Source organism: Lichenostomus cassidix, chromosome 1Aa (assembly GCF_008360975.1).
Source record: "Lichenostomus cassidix isolate B80296 chromosome 1Aa, HeHo_3.0, whole genome shotgun sequence".
In the NCBI taxonomy this organism is placed as follows: Eukaryota; Metazoa; Chordata; class Aves; order Passeriformes; family Meliphagidae; genus Lichenostomus; species Lichenostomus cassidix.
Window position 1 is genome coordinate 5,601,208 of NC_139480.1, and position 19,305 is coordinate 5,620,512.

The 19,305-nt window shown below is 40.9% G+C and overlaps 1 protein-coding gene across 9 annotated transcripts in view; it reads left to right on the forward strand.

Annotated features, from left to right (window-relative positions):
* CELF2 (CUGBP Elav-like family member 2) overlaps positions 1 to 19,305 on the forward strand; it is a 543,197-nt gene that overhangs the window by 424,574 nt on the left and 99,318 nt on the right. The gene's annotated exons all lie outside the window — the stretch shown is intronic.

Below are 19,305 nucleotides of genomic sequence, written 5' to 3' on the forward strand. Positions count from 1 at the left end.
GAGCTTATGATAGAACTGTCAGGGAAGGTTTACCCTAGACAAGGGCCTGAAATGTCCACTGTGGATATGTAGGACTTCCAAAATGCTTTTTTCCAGCATGTTCAGCTGTTTTCCTGTCTCTAAACTTGTCCTTCCCATGCTTCATTACACTCTCAAGACTTAGGATTTATGGGTACTTGTGCACACACACTAAAGTTTTACTTTGTGTTTGGGTGGGTTTTGGTTTATTTGCTGGGGTTTTTTTTGGCTGACACCTCTCATCTTCCAGTTTTGCAAGTGATTGAGACTGCTTTCCATATCACTGGGCTACCTATAGGAAAACAGCTGGGACTGTCACCAAAAGCAGTCCACGGGGTCAATGGATGTGAACCTTTTTTCTGATTCAGACAGAAGCTGATACAACAGCATGGTGCTCAAGTGCCCCATAGCTGTTAATAATGCTAGCTTGTGTGTGAAAGGCATACATGAAATTGTCTCCATGGCGAACACCTTTGTGTTTTTCAGAAGAACTGTGCAAAACACTCTGTGAAAATTCAGGTTTCCAAATGTGTCATCTCTCAGCCTTTTCATTTCCAACAGTTTTAGCTTTCCAGTGACCATGTGATGCCTTTCTGTGCTGTTTTACTTGCTTAGGTATATATTGAGTTAAAAGGTGCTGCGTGGAAATAGTGAATTTTTACTATTGCTATTATTATCATTGTTTAGATGCTGCAGTTTAAGTAGTTTAAAAAAATCTCCAAACTAAAGGTCAGCGTAGCCTGTAGGTTTACACATGCATAGTACAAGTAACCTTCAGAAATTTCCTCATGACAAGATAAGTGCAGCAATTATATTTAAATGAGTGCCAGAGAAAATTTCACTGTAAACTGCATTAGCTGGAGAGTGTGTGCTGTAAGAGGATTTAATTGAATTAATGTTACTTACTATCAAAAACTCCATCTAGTGTATTGCCAGGTCTCCTTATTACTAAGAATAATATTTGGCTCATAAAGACCCCTGCTCAACTAAGCACACAGTCCTTATGACTTCAGCAAGTGATTAGAATCAGAGCATTTCCTTCCCTGCTTTGCTGAGCAGGAACAGGCTGGAAGCTGGGAACAGGCACTGGTGTGTGCACAAAGCATGGGATCACCGAGACCTTTAACGAGGTTCTTTGTGGAGATTCCGCTTGCCAGTGGCTTCCCAAGTGTCTGAGGGAGGTGTGATTTTGGCAGGAGTGTCCTTCCCAGTTCGAGTGCAGCTGGTTTGGGTCGTGGCTGCAGCAGTGATGGAATTGAGCATCAAGTCTGGGTGTACAAGAGGGACTCAGGGTGATCCACACTGGGGCTTGGAAGCCCTCCACAAAAAACAGCAGTGATGGCAGGGGGATTTCACTGAATAATCCTGGTGGCATTTTTAATGCTGTTATTAATGCAGGATTCTCAGCCTCACATTATACGGATGTGCCACAATGCGATCCAGAGAGGTATTTTGTGTGACTTCCTACATAAAAGCAGAAATGCAAATAAGCTGTATTTACATATTCACATGATATAAGCAGAAAACTCAGACGCGTGGAAACGCAGGGACATAGCCAGAGACATGCTTCAAACCAGGGATAAAGATATCCATAGTTTTCCAACTCTTATGTTTTAACCATTAAGGAGAAAATGTGATATATTGGATGTTTTTGCAGAATATTTTTGAATGTCAAAAATCCCATTGAAGCCTTTATGTTTGATATTATTTTATTTTCCTTTCACATGCATTCTCTAAAAAGCGAATACATGAAATCCAGCAAAAAAAACCCTTTTATTCTCCATTCATTCAGCAACAAAAGCAACAAAGAAAGAGGGTTTGAACCAATCTTTTATGAAAATTGGGAAACAGTAGAATAGTTTCTACAACAACTTCATTGTTGTCTGAATCAAATGGCAAAAGTTTTTATTCACCTACGCATCTTATATTTTAATAAGCCACATGTCACTCTTGAACTTCACCCACCCGTATTTCTGCATGCGGGTGGCATTCTGGTACAGTCAGTGAGGCACATGCCATTCAAAGGAGTTACAATCTCCTCTTTGTTTTTGTGGTGTTGTTTTGGGGGAGAAAAAGAAAGAGTAATTGCCCGTGTTAACTGATGTTCATTACACGGAATTGTTCAGCTCTCTTAAAAAATCATTGATCTGCTTTTCCCCCGTGAAAGTATTCAAGGTCTCAGTTCACAAAAGAGAAATCAGCATGTAAAGCAGCAGCCTGGCAATCTGTGCTGCAAGGAGCAGAGTGCCATGTTCTGTGCAGAAATGTCAGCAGAGTTTGCTGTCTTCAAAGAAAAAAAGACAAATATTTAGTGAGGATGAGAAACATTATTACTGTTGCAATCAGATGTGATTTTGGGGAACAATCTGTTTAAAAGTAGGCAGGTTTTTTCATACATTTGTATGTAGTTTTTATGATTGAACATTCGTTAGGTAACATCTGGCACGAGCTGCTCCTCTTTCTCCCTAAGTTTCATGGCTTTGTTTTGTATTTCAGAAGGATATTACAAAAGGTAATTTGGTGTCTCATTCCCATTGGTATGGTCATGGTTTTAACTTTTGAATTACTCCCTTGAAATAGGAGGGAGGGGAAAAAAACACCATTTGGGTATTTTTAATAGGGAATAGGCAGTATTTGGATTTCATGGCGAGTGCCCATGGTACATTGTGTGCATGCAGCAAGTCAAAAGTGCAGCTGCAGACCAGGGTCCATGAGGCACAGATAACAAAGGGACCCAAAATCTGGGGCTCCAGCCTTGTCCACATGCTCTTATTATCATTTACTGTTTGTATTGCAGATGCAAGTAACAGATTGTACAATATGCTGTACAAACAGATTGGTAGAATGATCTTTGTCCTGAAACACTGACAGCAGAGCTGAACAAGAAGGATTGACAGTATGCAGCACTGAGAGCTGCACAGCCCAGATGCCACCGTTTTGGACCCATGTCCTCAACAAAAGGGCTTTGTGCATCTTTGGTGAAGCAAAGGTCTGTTCTTGCTGATCTTGCTGTAAAGGGCTGAGTTTTTAAATGTGAATTAAAAGAAAATAGCACAAAGATCATTAGAGAGCGAGTGAGTAGGAGAAGGGAATGTGCCTACTTCTCACTCTTTTTTTCTTCTCATCTAACAGCATTTCTTCTACACTTGCCAAATCGAGTGTGTCAAAGGAGCAGACTTTCAAACTTTGGGTGGTTGCTCTCAGTATTGGAACAAAGCCCTGCAAAAAAAAAGGTTGGGGCACACAGGGCTGAGGCTTTGGTGACCTGACTGGGAGAGGCACTGCTCATGGAAACTCTGACACTTTGGAAATGATAGAGAGAGCAAGCCTGCAAACTTGGCTTGCTTTCACTGGGCTACCCAAACAGGAAAAATCCTAACACTTAATGTCTTTTTCATAATCCAGGGCATGCAAAGAGATCATCCACTTATGCCCTGTGTGGTTAAGAAAACCAAGAATTGCTCACTTATTTATTGAAGTAGCTAATGTGCATTTCAAAGTGCCTCAGTGTTGGCTTGTGGGGGAAGGAGTGAACATTAAGATTAATCTCAATGAAAATATTTTTGTGGGAATAGTTTGCTCAGTGAATCTAGATCATCTGCAGCTGGTAGAATAATGATATAAGCCTGTTTATATGTTTTATTAAATCAATAAACTACACAAAAATGGAGGTGTTTTGGATTGTGCACACAGCTTTCAGAGAAACCTTACTTAGGGACAAGAAATGATTTTGCCATTTAGAAACATTTTTGTTTCTCTTTCATGTGAAAGTGCTCTCTCGCTAAAATTATTAAAGAAAACATTTTTCAACTCTGAAGTATTGCTGATATTTTGGCAGTGGCTGTGGCCAGTAGTCCAAGGGATGGGAACTGCTGAGCGCTCAGTATTTAAACAACTGGTGTTGACTTTGTGGTTAAAGAAGTTTTATGACTGGATCAGACATAACACTTGACTCATGTGGTTTCAGGTTTGAGGTAGGACTGACTGTACTGGAACATGCCAGGATCCAGGGCTCAGCATCCCTGGCTGCTCATGGCTGAGCCACTGGGGCCTTTGTCAAGAGGGGATGGTCTCTAAATCAGGCGAGGGATTTTGAGTTCCAGGATGCTAAGGTCTTAGGTTTGGAAATCTTAACTTGAATGCAAAAAAACCCTGCTAGTTCAACCAGCCTGTTGTCTGCCAAATCTACGCTTGTTCTGTTTAGTGCATTCTTAAATGTTTTGTCCAATTTTATTTGGAAGTGGACCATAGGGTGCTCTTTCCAACTCCCCCCCACACACCCCCAAGATTAAATGTTTTATTATTGTACTGTAAACACACACAGTTCTTACATTTTTTTGGTGTTTTGGTCACCCCATTTTATTTATTTTCTGTTGTATAATCTCTCTTCTGTGCTAATATTGATGAATTGGAGGGATGCATTTTCTGTCATGTAAAATAGTACTGGGGATAAACTCTGCCTAGGATTTTGGCTGACCCCTTCATCAGGCTTAGCTCAAAAATTAATTTGTCATTACCCAGGTGCTATGCACTAAGCTTTATTGGCATAGAGGAGCGCCACATCCTGTATGTTCTTTGGAAGGAAAAAAAGTGATCATATAATCACTGAGACAGTAAACAGTCATTTCCAATCTAGTAATATTTTATATGAACTGGCACTGTATGTTGTATATCATCCATCTTGCTAATCCTTGTTCCACATTGCCTCCCACTTGAGGCCAAGAACATTACAGCTGTGCCAGAGAGTGGGTGGAAAAATAGCCTTATTATTAACCTAAGTTGAAAACATAATGGCTTTTTGAATGTCTTCATTCACAGATGCAGTCACACTAAAATATTAATACCCTTAAGTATAGAGAAACAGAACTTTCATTTAAAATCCATTGTCCATGTGTGTTGCAAAAGGGAAAGCATTGAAAGTGTTGTGAATGCCCTGTATCTTTTGTTTTATGTTTTATCCTTTAAATGTCAGTTTTCTGTAAGAAAGAAGCCAAAATATTCTTCAGAGTATGTTTTGAGCAATGTTGCTGCCATCACTAACATTGCCTTGTTGTAAAGGAAAAAGAGTTTCTCCAGTTTTCTCTTTGTCTTAGAAGACTGGTAATAACTGAGTGGATATTGAAACACATAATGACTTTTTAGTACCGTGATCAAGAAGGGCTGCATTGCCAATGTCAGAGTTTGTCTAATTCTCATCCCCAGAGGGATCAGAAATATTCAAGATCCATGTGTTTTCTGGGAGGAACCATCACAAAAAGCAGAGGAGAAAACTGCAACCCTCATCTGATTAATCTTCAGAGCACCCCAGGATCCCTGATTTACAAGCAGAAATGAGGGATTTAGCAATGAAAACTAAGTAAATTTGCAGCACAGCATCACTGAAAAGGCACAGAAAAAGGAGGTGATGCTCTTCTTTAGTTATAGTCGTGGTTTGCCTTTCTTCTTTGAAACTCACTTCTGTGTATATCTTCCCAGGTGAAATATGAATCTTCCACGAACCTCTTTAGGAGGTGTAAGAATTACTCTCGAAGAGTATTCAGGAAAAAAAAGGAATAAGTCTTGATTGTACTAATTTATGACTAGCATGAAAAAATGTCCCCTCTTTTAAAAAGGAAAATAAAAAGATTAAAACTTCCAGTGTATCAGGCCATGTGTTGTAAATTAGCCTAATTGTTTTAGAATTCAGAAGTGTTTCATCATTTTAAATTGGGCTTGTCTGATATTTAGTTCCACATTTTTTATAACTCTGCAGGACTAATATGTAGCCTGTTGTTGCACATGAAAAGCCTTTTTTATCCTAATTTTTAAGACTGATGGAATGAGAGGAGGTTGACAAGTAATCGCTTAGTTATCTCTGTGTCAAAGCTTATGATATGCTTTATAGTGAAAATGTGCAATATGCAGTTCCAGAAATAATTTTGCTCTACATTATGGTTTATCTTTCTGGCATACAAAATGCAAGAGTGAGTAATGCTGAAGTCTGATAGAGGATTTCAAATTGCTTGGAATTATCTCTAAGTTTCGCCTAATAAGTCTTAGCAGGAGCCAAAATATTGTACAAGATAGGGGCCCCGATATTAACAGGACTTCCCTCCAAGCACATCCTTATTTCCCCATATCCCAGCTCATGTGGGAAAAGAAACTTCACATTTTTAGGGCATCATTTTGCAGTTTCTCTGTTGATCCACTGTACTCTGTGAATAAATACAAGTCATCTCTGAGCAGGGTTTTTTGTTATAAGACCAAGTGGTGCTTGTTTCCAGCACGAACTGGTGGCTGCAAGGCTTGCTTGACAATTTAACCTGTAACCCACAATTTCTCAGCTCTCATCCAGGAAAGCTTTGCATTGTTTATGCTCAGCAGAGATATTTTACACAATAACAACATGTTGAATAAAAGACAAGGGCACACTGTAAAGTTAACTGGAGGACCTCTTGTACCAAAATACAATACCTCAGAGGTTTCATTTTATTTTTTTTATTTATTTTAGCTTGCAGTTAGGACTGGGGGCTTTGTTCTAAAGCTCTCTGAGTTTTTGGGTAACGATATTTTGTTGGATGTGTTCCTGTGGCTGCCATGGTGACCCACGGAGAGCACTGTGCAGAATTCTGCTTCTCCAAATGTGATTAGATACATTCGGCAGCTATTGATGCCGAGGAACACTGAATAGTTTCATCTGCTTTGCAGACAAGCTTCAGTGTAAGCCCTCCTGCCACTGCCTGCTCAAGGCCACCTTTGACAGCCACAGGAGCCAACACATCACTGTTTAGGCACTCTTTTTGTTCCTTTTCTCTATTTTTCCTTCTCCCTCTGATTAAGTTGCCAATCATCCAGCTTCTTTCTCTTCTTGTCCTGATAAGTTGCCAATCATGTCATACAGCCTATACCTCTCTAGCCAAGTATTCCTCTTGTCATAACTTGAAAACAGGCGGCTGGAGATTTATTTTAAATCTTGGTCTGATTAAATGCCACATCTTGATCTTTGGAGAGCCATAAGACCTGTAGATCATGGTACTTTTGTTTGAACTTTTCTGAACTGGTATTAACTAACAGACTCAAGACATGTCCTATGGGTCATCCAACACAGTCTCAATATTCCCTTCCTTTAATAGATATTAAATACTCATAAATAGATTTTTTTTCATCAATTTTCCAGGACATACATGGTGATAGTTGCAAGAAATAAACAATGAGTTGTATGAAGGCTTCTGGAGAGAATAACATATTTATTTGTACGGCATGTGGGGTTTTAAGTTTTGGTCTGCTTGTCAAATAATTTATACAAAGATAAGTAGTAGCACTATTTCTTGAGGTCTTCAAGACATAAATAGCAATTGGAAATTAAGCAAAACTGAAAGTGTTTACTGTGAAAAGCATATTTAAAATACTTTTTGTGATATTTCAAAATAGTTATTTTGGGAGAAATTATGGGAAGTCTGATTCTGGGAAATCTACAGATATAAAAAGATAAAACATTGGAAGAATTACATGTGGAAGCGTAATGCTGTTCTCTCTGGGATGGGAGCTTAGCTGAATTTTCCTGCCTCTAACAGTTCTCTAATTCTATTAAAACTGCTTTCCTAGATATACAAGATAACACTTACCCCCAGTATTTATATTTTGCTGGCTTGTTTTCCAGTCAGAAGGAAAAGACTGTACTAATCATCTTAGTTTTTCTCTCTCATTTTGGAAGTACATGTGTTACATATCTATTCTGTATCTCCCTTCATTGATTTTACATTAGTTCATCCGCAGACAAAAATAAAGAGGAATAACAATTAACCAGAATAGCAATCTCTTACCAGGAATGTTTTCCTTGCCCTGGTGAGGCTGCCCAGGCAAGGTGAAACATGAGCTATAATTCTTTATCAGGACACTTTGCATTTTTACACTGTTAGTCTGTGCAAATGAAGATTCTGTGCAAGAGGCAAATGAGAGGCAGTTTGGGAAGTGGTTGTGAGATATCTCTCAAATACCTTTGAGTTTGAGCTTTCTGAGCATAGATCCCCCACATGAAGTGTGTTCTTCGTTCTCATTGCTGGTGCTCATTAAGCCCTGCCATTTATTTTTGTGTGCCTGCACAAATATATGGCTTTATTACTAAAGTGGTTTGTTTATCTTTGCTGCTGCTGCATTTATTTTAGCACTCATCTAAACAATTAATTAGGGAAACACTTGAGTGCCGAATACACTTCTTCAGATACCACTCAGTTGGGTTTTTATTTATTTCCAGGAGCATCAAGCATTAAAAAAACCCCATCTTTTGCATTTTTTTTCTAACCATGCCTTTTTCCCTCTTTTTTGAAGTTTCCACAGCAGAGTACATTGCTTTGAAAGATCATGGGCCCTGTTGAGAGTTCAAAGCCAAGTAAAGATGATGCTTAAAGTTCAAAGGCTCTGCAGAGCTGCATCTTCATCTGCATAAAATTGTTTCAACCGACTAGAAAGATAGAAAAGTTGCCAGGAATTGCTTCTATTTCTTTTTTATTATTATTGTAAAGAAAGCTTAATTGGGGAACAAATGTGTCACTGCTAACAAGTTCAGGCAAAGCGAAGCTCCTTAGATGAAGCACTGCTTGAAGGTGTATGCAGTGTAGGAAAGATTTGACATGTGCTGTGACCCTGTGAGAGTGAAGCTGTGAATGCCTGGAAATCAATACGAGATGTGCAAGGGTTCATGATGTTGAAGTGGAGAAAGAGTTGAAAGAGTTTGACTGCATCTTGGGCAAAGGGAGCAAGGGAGCGTGACGGATTCAGACAATGGATTTAGAGCCAAGTTTTAAAGATGGGGAAATGTATTTATCAGGAAAAATAACTCAAATAGTTGAAAATTACCTCAATAAAATAGTGTGCATGCTGTAGCAAATTGTGACTCAGAGTGGAGGCTTTGCCAGTTGTTCCACCAGCAGAGAATGGAGCCCCCAATTTGGTGCCTTGGCGAAAAGCAGCAAAACACAGGGCAGTGGGGGTGTTGGAGGAAACAGTTATTTGTTGGTTCAAGTTCAAGGCACTTAGAGGCAATATTTATCCGAGAATTTCTTTCCATGCTACTCAAGCATCCCTTAAGCCATCTCAAATGTCTAGTATTGATTTCTTCCGTTTCCTATAAGGTAACTTTCGGAGGAAGGGTGACAGACTGCAGTGAGTCAGATGGCAGCAGCGCTGGCAAGTACTGCTCTGCTGTTACTCATTGTCACTACGGTGGCTGTGTCTTTTTACCTCAATTTTTATTTTTTCATGGTTTCTTCAGAGTACTCCTTTGAGCTCAGAACATTTTATTCTTTCTATTTTACAGGGAAAAGCTAGAGCATAGGGAGATGAAAGGCCAGATTGTTCAAAAGCATTTAGGCATCGGAAGATTCAGATGGGCATTGAATGTTATTTTCAGAACTTCAACACCCTATTCCTAGAAATGAGTTATCCAAGGTCAGATTTTAGATTCTCTTGCAAGAATGGTATCCAACTCTTGCAAATTCAGTTAAATGTTGAAAACACCCCATGCACAATGTTCTCGCCAAGTTTCTGGGTAGGGTTGAGGTTTTGTTGTTGCTTTGTAAATGAGTAAAGTGTCAGCAATAGCAATCTTTCCACTAAGCACCATCTTTTATAACTCCTTCTCCCTGGACCTATTTCTCTTTTTTATCTTAGCGCTGATAGTTCTGGCTTTTCCTATGCTGTGCTTAGAAGACATAACCTCAGAAGTTTAGAGCTGTCAATGGAGTTTAAACAAAACTTCATGTCAGATACAACAGGACTGGCTAAATGTAACTTTAAAAAATGTGCTGTTACCGCGAATTCATAAACATACTGATCTGTTTCTAAAAACAAGGTGTGGCACAAGACATTTTTATTGGTTTGTGTGTCTGTGGTAATATCTACCGTGCTGAGAAGTTCATAGAGTCATCATAGAATTATAGAATGGTTTGGGTAGAAAGGGACCTTAAAGATAATCTTGTTGCAACCACCCCATCATGGGCAGGGACATCTTCCACTATCCCAGGTTGCTCAAAACTCCATCCAGCCTGGCCTTGAGCATTTCCAGGGATCCACAGCTTCTCTGGGCAACCTGTTCCTCTCTTTCACTGCTCTCACAGTAAAGAATTTCTTCCCAACACCCAACTGAAACCCACCCTCTTTTAATTTGAAGCCATTCTCCCTTGTCCTATCAATACATGTCCTTGCCAAAGTTCCTCTCCAGCCATATCCTGGTCCCCTTCATGCAGTAGAAGGTGCTATAAAGTCTCTGATTCTGTTTCTTTAAAAAAAGAAAAAAAAAATTATTCCTGTGTTCTTGCTGTGAAAAATCTCATCTTGTGTGTGAAATCTGCTAGTGAATGTTAGCTGGTTCCCAACTGATGAGTACAACAACAGAGCAGTCATTTAACTGATGTTGTCTGCTAGAGTTAAATAAGCTTGCAGTATATTTTTGGGGAAGTTAAGCTGTGTTAGGAGGGATCTTGTCAGAGTCCAGTTAAAATCCTTCATTGCCATTTCACAGAATCACAAGCTGGCTGAGGTCAGAAAGAACCTCTGGGATTCATCTTATCCAACCCTTTCTCAAAAAAGGGTCATCTACAGCAGGTTTGTCAGAGCTGTGACCAGGCAGGATTTTAATATCTCCAGGGATGGAGAGAGTCCTCAACCTGTCTGGGCAAACCCTGCCAGTGTTTTATCACCCGTAGGATAAAAATGTTTTTGCTTATTTTTAAATGGAATTTCCTGTATTTTCATTTGTGGCCATGGCCTCTTGTCCTGTCATTGGGCACCGCTGAGAAGGTTCTGTCTTCTCTACTTCCTCCAATGTTTTCTTCTCCAGGCTCAACAGTCCCAGCTCTCTCAGTTGCTTTCCATATGAGAGATGCTCCAGACCCTAACTCATCTCCATGCTCCTTCACTGGACAGCCTCCAGTATTTCCACATTTCTTTATTGGGGAAAAAGAAAAATATTCAGAACACCATATATGTCTCAGCAGGGCTGAGCAGAGGGTAAGGATCACCTCCACTGACCTGTTCTGCCTGATGCAGCCCAGGATGTCTTTGGCATTTAACCAGCAAAGATAATTTCCAGTACAGAGCATACGTTTTTCATAGTGACAGGGAAGGTTTATAAATTGCAATTAACTCTCAAAGATTTGATGATTTTGAAGGGATAATTTCATGGTAAAGCTCTTCTATTCTGAGTTTTTTTCACTACAGAGTTGCCTCCTAGTTGAACTAGGTCTTGAATGGCTTCTCAGGAGTCACAGTGCAATTAGAGGTTTCATCAGAGCAGTGATCTGGAAGTCTTATCAGGAAAAGCCAGTCTTCAGTGATCTTTCTCAGGCATTCAAGTGAAAAAAAAAATAGAAGAAAATCCATTATAAGAGGTATGTGCTGGGAAGTTTGATTTGCTACTAGTGAGTGCCAGGGTTGGAGACAATAGGGCTTTTGAAATGGCGTCAGGGAAAGATGTGTCCCTGCCTATGTTAATTTATGTAAACATGATCTTTGTAGAGTCTTTTTGAACTGAGATACAGTGTCACAGCAGTTTTCTGCTGCAGGAATGGATTAATAAGGGAGGACATCTTAATTTTGTATTTCCATTTTTTTTAGCATCTATTCTCTGAACCCTCTTTCTCTACTACATCCAAAGATGTATTTAGCAGATGGTCAGACTTAGGGGTTAACTTGCACAGAGGACATGTTAATTCTTTTTAAAGCCAGTAGACTCAAGTCAGTAATTGTTACCTGGCCAAAGGAAAGAGAAACAATAACCATCTGCTAGGAAGAAAAGAATAAGAATTTCTTTGAGGGAAGAAGAAAAAGAAGAAAGAAAAGGTAAAGGGAAAATGATGAGAAGACAGCATAAGAAATAAATAATTATTTGTATTCTCATTTTTTGTAGCTTCATTTTGATGTCCCCCTAATTTCAAGATTTCTTTCTTGAGACAGTATATATGCATAGTGACAGACCTTGTTTAAAACTCTTTCCAGTTTAAAAAAAAAATCCTGTATTTTGTGTATATTCTTTTCTGTGTTGTACAAGTGGGAAGTGCAGTGACTTCCCATGGGACACCCATCACAGAGCTAGAGGCTGGAATGCCATTTCCCCACCCTCTCCCCCTGCTGTCCTACTTACTTGGGAATTTCTTGTCCAAAAGCTCTGACAAGCAGTTTTTATTGTAAGCCATATGGAGCAAGGTGTAAGATCCCAATTATTCTCTACCCCCGAGATCTAGAAATGTGAATGGACCAAACATGAACTCAACAGGAGGCACTGAGCTGCTGCTTTGATTTTCCCACTGACGTTGGTTGGCTGACAGCTGTCAATCTCAATGGCTCACCCTGGGGACTTACACTGGGTGGGTGCTTGGGAGAGCTGGCAAAAGAAGAACAACCCAGGCCAGTGGTGTTTCCACCCACCTGCAGATCAGGTGTTGATGCAGTGCTGATGTGAAGGTTCAGTACCACTGACGGCTCAGCTCAGTCTTCACAGCACTTTCTGAGTTTATGTTGCAATGTCTGTCATCCACTGCTCAGCCCAGACCAATAAAGCTCAGCTTCCATCCCAGCACACAGGGATGGTTTATTTTGGGACAGATTGTAATGACATAGAATTGCCTTGATGCTATAAACCTGATTTGTGTGTATTTATTTACCCTGACACCATGTATAGAATCTAATTCTGCATCTGCTTTTTTTTTCACTCCTGTATCACCATCAAGTCCAGATATCACAAGAGTATGGCCAAGCTGCAGGTGTGGCAGTTGGCCTTTTCCTTCAGAAGTAAAACAGAGTTCCAGTGTGCTGAAACTTCCCAAATATTCACTTCCCAGCCATTACACAGGCAGTAGGAGAGCTCAGGAATTTGCAAAAGCTGTCATTGTCCTATACGAAAAATTGTACATTGAAATTCTTCAGATACTTGTACAGCTATTAGCTATTTAAAACTGTTTAATATAAGTGGCTTATTTCAGAGAGCAAGAAAAGTAGATTCTGGCAATTTTGCCCTTGATATCTTTTCTATCTGTGTCGCACTTTAGTCAAAATTTACATAATAATGGGTAGGGAAGTGTTGTGGCACATGAACCGGTGCATATTAGTTCTTAGTTGCTTTCCCAAAAGACTTGAAAATGCAGCAAATTTAATCTAGGTCAAAAGAAAGGGAAAAAAAAAAAGAGGAAAGTAAAAAAAGAAAGAAGAAAAAAAAAAACAACACTTCCATTTTGTAGGCAGAGGACATTTATAGAGAGCATTTGTATTCACAAGGGTACAGGAATGACAGAGTGTGACTCCTCCAAAAGAGCTCCCCGGTGCAGCTGAAGGCTGACAGCAAACTAGGACTTGTGGCCAATTAACAGAAAGGCCGTCATAACTTGCAAGGCATGGAGAGAAAAAATTGAGCTCCATGGGATCATTTTTCACTGGCCATTTACGGGTTTGTTACTGGCCTGGAGCATTTGTGCTTTAATGCAAGCAGCATGCTGTGGGGCAATCTGGGGCTGGGGTGCTGCCACCCTGAATGTTGCAACCAGGAGGAAAAATAGAGCACAGGGTGGAATTTGGCACGTCCCAGTTGAGAATCCTTCTCACATGGGAGCCTACATTCAGCTAATGTATTAATATTAGAAGTGGCATCGCTATAATATGTGCTGTCATTAGAGTGGCAGTGCGGCTTCCTGGCTGGTGACAGGACTGGTAATACGGTTTCCATCAGGGTGCCAATTATATCAAACTATTAGCAAACCTGAGCTAATTGGGAGGCGGCATCGTTAAAGGTTGATTTCTGCTGTATTCGGCAATTCTATCAGGAATTGCTTCAGGAGTGAATCCTTTCCATCTTACTCTCCTGTGACTCCGTGTACAATAGAGTGTGAGGATGGTGCAGGTAGGAATCAAAACACATCCCTGCCTTAGAAACCGTCTTTTTCTGATAAGCAGAGTTTCAAAAATAGTTGGATTTTTATTTCTGGGTTCCTTTGTCAGGAATTTCTGGGTTCCTTTGTCAGGAATGGCTATATTTGCTACTCAGGAAGTTCAAGGTTTTCTCCAGTTTTGTATGGAACGACCCAATCACTATCTCAAAGACTTGAAACACCTCTCCTGATACTAGAGCAGTGTCTTCAGTGCAGATTAGCCAATTGCACTAGCATCTGTAGCACAGAAGAAATGCCTGGCAAGGCTCCCATTGCACGGCACCAAATGTTACAAAAGTCTCATTGCCCAGCCACACACCTGAACTCCTTGTAGCAATAGGTCTTTTCAGGGGCTTTAGTGGAAAAGGACTTTTAATGTCTTTATTGGCTTTTGGGAAATGACATTACAGGTCATGGTGTGTTTGGTTGCAAATCATGCTGTTCAGGCAGCTTTTTTGTGATTTACAGAGGTCATGTTCCAGGGTTCTGGTGGACAGCTGGAATGCAAGAGATCTTGTTAAAGGCTGCCCTGTATTAGTGTAGTGTTTAAATTTTGGTAGTGGGTGAGTGAATGTGGAAATCAGGAGAGAAACATTCAGAGTAGGGGAAAAAAAACCAAGAAAAATAAATCCTCCTTAACTTAAACTAGCTTGAACTGTGGTGGATTGACAAGAAGCTACTGTCCCCATTGAGATTCCAGGCTTGTATGAAGCCAGCACCTGTTCTGCTTGCAAATGCACACACAAAAGTGAGCTTCATTCACAGAAAGAAAGAAACATAGCAGGACTTCACTCATTTAGCCTTCCAGGGCCTTCAGTCCCTTGATCTGTCAGCCCCTTAGAATTCAAACGCAGCCTTTAAAGGAATTTTCAATTCACAACATGATGACTTTGTTGATGTCCTGAATGTGAATGTATTTTGAATTAAATTTGTCTGCCAGGATTCCATTACTTGGTAAAAGAATACAGAGTTCAATCATCAGATAATCATTATAGCTGTTTTGAAGTGTTTATTTTATTAGTCTAGAAGGTAAAGCAAATTTCATACTTTTAAGTTGTTGCAAGCTTTGCAGGCTCCCTGATAAGCTCTTGTATTTCTATACCCCATGGTTAGGGTTCAGATACTGGCAGCAGGTGATAATATGCACAACACAGGAGAGATCCAAACTGACAAATTTTGACAGTTGAAAACTAAAGAAACTAATAAATCAGACCAACAAATACAGGTTGGGTTTGCTTTTTTTATCTCTCTCCTGTATCTTTTCTGTTTTAATTCCCAAAAGTTAAGTTTTCAGGCCTGGGAAATTGCAAAATATTTTTCAAGGAAATCAAAACCTCAGAGCATCTTGCAGAGCATGTTTTAATTCCTGTCCACATCCAAGGGTTATTTTCTCATATTGATGCACATGTGTAATTCTTGGTGACTTTAACACAGGAATTGTCTATTCAGTTTAGGGAGCTGTAAAACACTTTTTCTCACCCGAAGCAAGATGGAGGTTGCCGTATTCATTCAGGCATGAAATCCTGGCTGAGAGATTAAGCCTCTTACACAGATCCCAGTGCCGTTAAATGCCAGCGAGGACCGTGTAAGCTACATCTTCAAGTGGAGGAGAGCTTTCCTTTGTTAGTTGTTCAAAATTAGGAATGTAAACAGCTCTCACAGCATAATTAGTCTGTGTTTGAATTGGGAGAAAGTGACAAAAATAACGGCATGGCGGAGCTCCTGGAGACGTCACAGAGCTGGATCTTGCAGCCTAACAAAGCCATGACTGCCCTGCTGGGAGGTAAATTTGGGTCACAGAGCAGAAGTCACACGGCAGGAGAAGCCCCATTGCATGGGGTCACTAACAGCTCTTTGAAAAATCCTCTTGTTTACAGGAGGAATGGCATTCCTTGAAGTTTCATTGTGAAAACTGCAATTTGTCATAATTCCATAACATCCTCCAGAAACCCAAGTTTGCCGTCAGCAGAAAATCATGGCAACAGTGGTATGAGTGTCCCCACCACTTGTTCTTCTTTTTTCCATTCCTCACTTCTAAATTACGGCTTCAGTAAACCCGTGGCTTGATTCTGCTGTAATCCATTGCTGCCATCTTTGACAGTGACTCACATAAAGCTGTTTCTAGCCATACACGAGGCTGTTTGTCCCTGTCACTGCCTTGCTAAACAGGTTTCTGTGGAAATTAAATAAATAAAATTTCCACCACTGGTGCTAATTGGTGCCTTTGGCAGCCTGAGCAAGGGCTTGTGAATTGAATGTGTCATGGAGAATTGAATGTGTCAACTCTCTCCCAATGGCTGGGACCTTGAGGTCTTTCTCTGGCACTAAATTTCTTTTGAAAAAAGAAAAAAAAGGGGGGAAGGGGGAGCGAAGGGGGGAAGGGAGGGAGAGTGAAAACAAGCTGAAGTAAGGGATCTTTTCCCTTTTCTTAATGATGTGTTGAAGTTAAGCATTGTAATGTCCACACTGCAGCGCTTGCTCGTCAGATGCCTTGAGAAGCAGGGCTGCTTTCTGCTGCTGTTTCTCAGGCATCCCATTTGTTGCCATTAAATGCCAAGCAGCACGGAGTGGCAGGTTTTATTCAGTCTGTTCAAGCATCTGGCAGGATAGCCACGAAGTTGTTGCCGATGTCCTTAAGGGACTGTAGGGATCTGCATGATTCATTCAGCATTTTTTTCGAGGTACAAAGAAGAAATGCCTTACGCCGTAGTAAATACTGTTCCAAGTAGAGCACAACCAGCTTAGCAGAGCGCAGGAGATTTGCTGCTTTGGAGGCACTGACTGGCAGCATGACTCCTGTGCCTGTGGGCAAGAATACACTAACCCACGTGGAGTTAAACTGGGCTGTGTTTCAAGCTGCTGGGGATCAGCAGAACCATGACCACAAACCAATTCACCTTTCAAGTTGTCCTGACTAGGAGGGGAGAGGTTATCACTGCCAGGCTTTGAGTTATTTGGATGTCAGAAAAGTCTAGTTGTGGTTCAAGCTGCTGTCGAGTTTATTTGGTGATGAAGCAAAGATTATACGTGCAAGGGGCTTGAAGGGGAGGGTTGTATTTTTTTTCTTTTCTTTCAGTAGGAAATATACTTTTTCTTTTCCAGCTGGGCCACTTGTTTGTCTTTGGCAATTTCAGCTGGGGACAGCTGCCAGTCCTAAAGCACAGATTAGCCCTGTCCTTTTGCACAGGCATCTTCCCCTCCAGTATACCTGAAGAAAAGACTGAATTAGGTACTTTTTTCTATGTACTAACTCAAAAGGATTTTACACCAGAGGCATCTTCAGTTTGTGTAACATGACTGCAGCACCTCAGAAAAATCCGTAGGCTGAGCTACAGCATTTCCTTGGGGACCACATGTGCTATTGCCTTTTCTGTTCCTCTCTGTTCTCTTATTTTCTTTTTTGAGTCCATCCCCAACCTCTGTAGCAGATCCCTCCAAATTCAGGTGTCCATGAGCAGGTTTCCATGCCCCCTTCAAACCACAGCAATCCAGCTCTTGTTGTGGGGTTTGCTTTATTTAAGAAGATAAAAGCCAGATGTGTCCAGAGAAAAATTTTATCCATGTGCATTTTCAGATGTGTCAGTCTGAAATTCTGTGTCAGCTTAGGAGTCTCTATTTTTGTCAAGGTTCGAGGACCTGCCTGAAACATCTGCACGTTTCCCATTAAGCTACTGTTTCTTCCGGCCCTCATTCACAGAAACATTTTTCTCTCCTGTGCTATTGCTTCCCAAAAATGACCAGTTAAAGGGTATTTCACAGCATATTCATCTTTCAAGTGCAGTTCTTTTAAGTATGGCCAAGAATGATAAACCAATAGATTTCAAATTTCTCCTTATCGGAATGAACCCACACAGCTGAAATCTAAAATGAAGCTCTTCAGGCCCATGGAAAAGGACATGGCAATTGCAAAGTTGTGATTACAGCTTGATATTTTCCCCCCTGAATCCTCTCTCCTGGTTAAGAAACTTTATATTAAAAAGCTAATAAACCAAACTAAGAAACAATAGAAGATAGACTTGGGGCTGGCTGGCAGGGTAGAAAAATATTGCGATGTTGTCTCAAAGTCTCACTATGAAATGTCACAAACTTGGAACTTTTTTTCCTTTTTTTTACCTGGGGTAAAATAATTCAAATTTTCAGAATTTTCCAGTGAAACAGAAGGTTTAGAAACACTCACAGGAAACACAAACCTTAACAGGCTGTGCCTGTCTAACATACATCCCTGCGAACAATGTTCCACTTACTGAAATAATTATTGAACCATCTCCATCGCAAAGTGTGAAATTTTAAAGAACCTGTTGGCAGCATGAAAAATGTTTCTTTCAGCTGTGTTAAGTCTGCATTACCTGCCTGCCCATGTCTTCTTGTGCCTGCAAGTGATTTTGTGCATTAGGGATAAACTTGCTGTGTTCCAGCTGGGAACACATGATCACCTTTGCTTGTTGTAGAGGTGATGGTTGTCACTGGCCCAGCTGCAGAGAGCATTCCTAGTGCCATGCACAGCTTGAGCCAAGCAAGGGGCAGCGGAGAGGCTGTTCTGGATTCAGCCCTTCCTTCCAAAGTGTGGGATGGGCCATCTCCACATGGTTTCTTCCCAATATTTGCTGTGTGCTGCTGTGCAGACCTTCTCCTTGTGTCCTCTGCCATCATGGGGATGCTGCAGGGTTGAACACAAGCAGGCATGTCAGGTGGGCTGGGGTGTTTCACCTTGGCAAACAACAGGGAGCTGATACAAGCATCATCTTTGCTCACTGCCTGAAGCACAGATTATTTTATCTGTGTCACGCTCCAAGGGAGTACCAAGGCTCATGAGCCGGGGTTTCTTTTATTTACTGATTGGTTTTGACATTTCTCTGGAGTTGTAACAAATCTCTGGCTGTGATTAAGAGAACAGGATTGTTTTCTGATTCATCAGTAAGATCTGCATCATCCCGTTTCTTGGGAAGTAGGTTTTTACTTCAGCCCCCCAGGCAGCATTACCCAGAATGTTTTCCCTCTCCCCATAGCCACTGGGTCACCAAACACCCCACCTGCAGCAAAGATCTCATCTGTCAAGGAGCAGACTTCACTGCTGTAGGACATTACAGGCAAACCCTGGTTCTTCTTTTAGTCCCATGCCTGTGATGTTATAGCTCTTCCTGAGGATCTGCCTGTGAGCCCTGAGCTCACCCTGGGGCTGGTGTTGAGCTGCCTGGGTTGCTTTTGCTTCTGCACATGTTTGCAGTGGAGAAAGTGACATCAACCCTAAGTCACAGACCACCTGGCTGGACTGTGCTGTCAAAAGGGAAACCACAGGATTAAAGCAACTAAAACAACCTGCTTTACTGAAAACTAGGCAGATGCAGGGGGAGCAGAGCCTCCCTTAATGCTGTCAACCATCAGCATCCTGCAC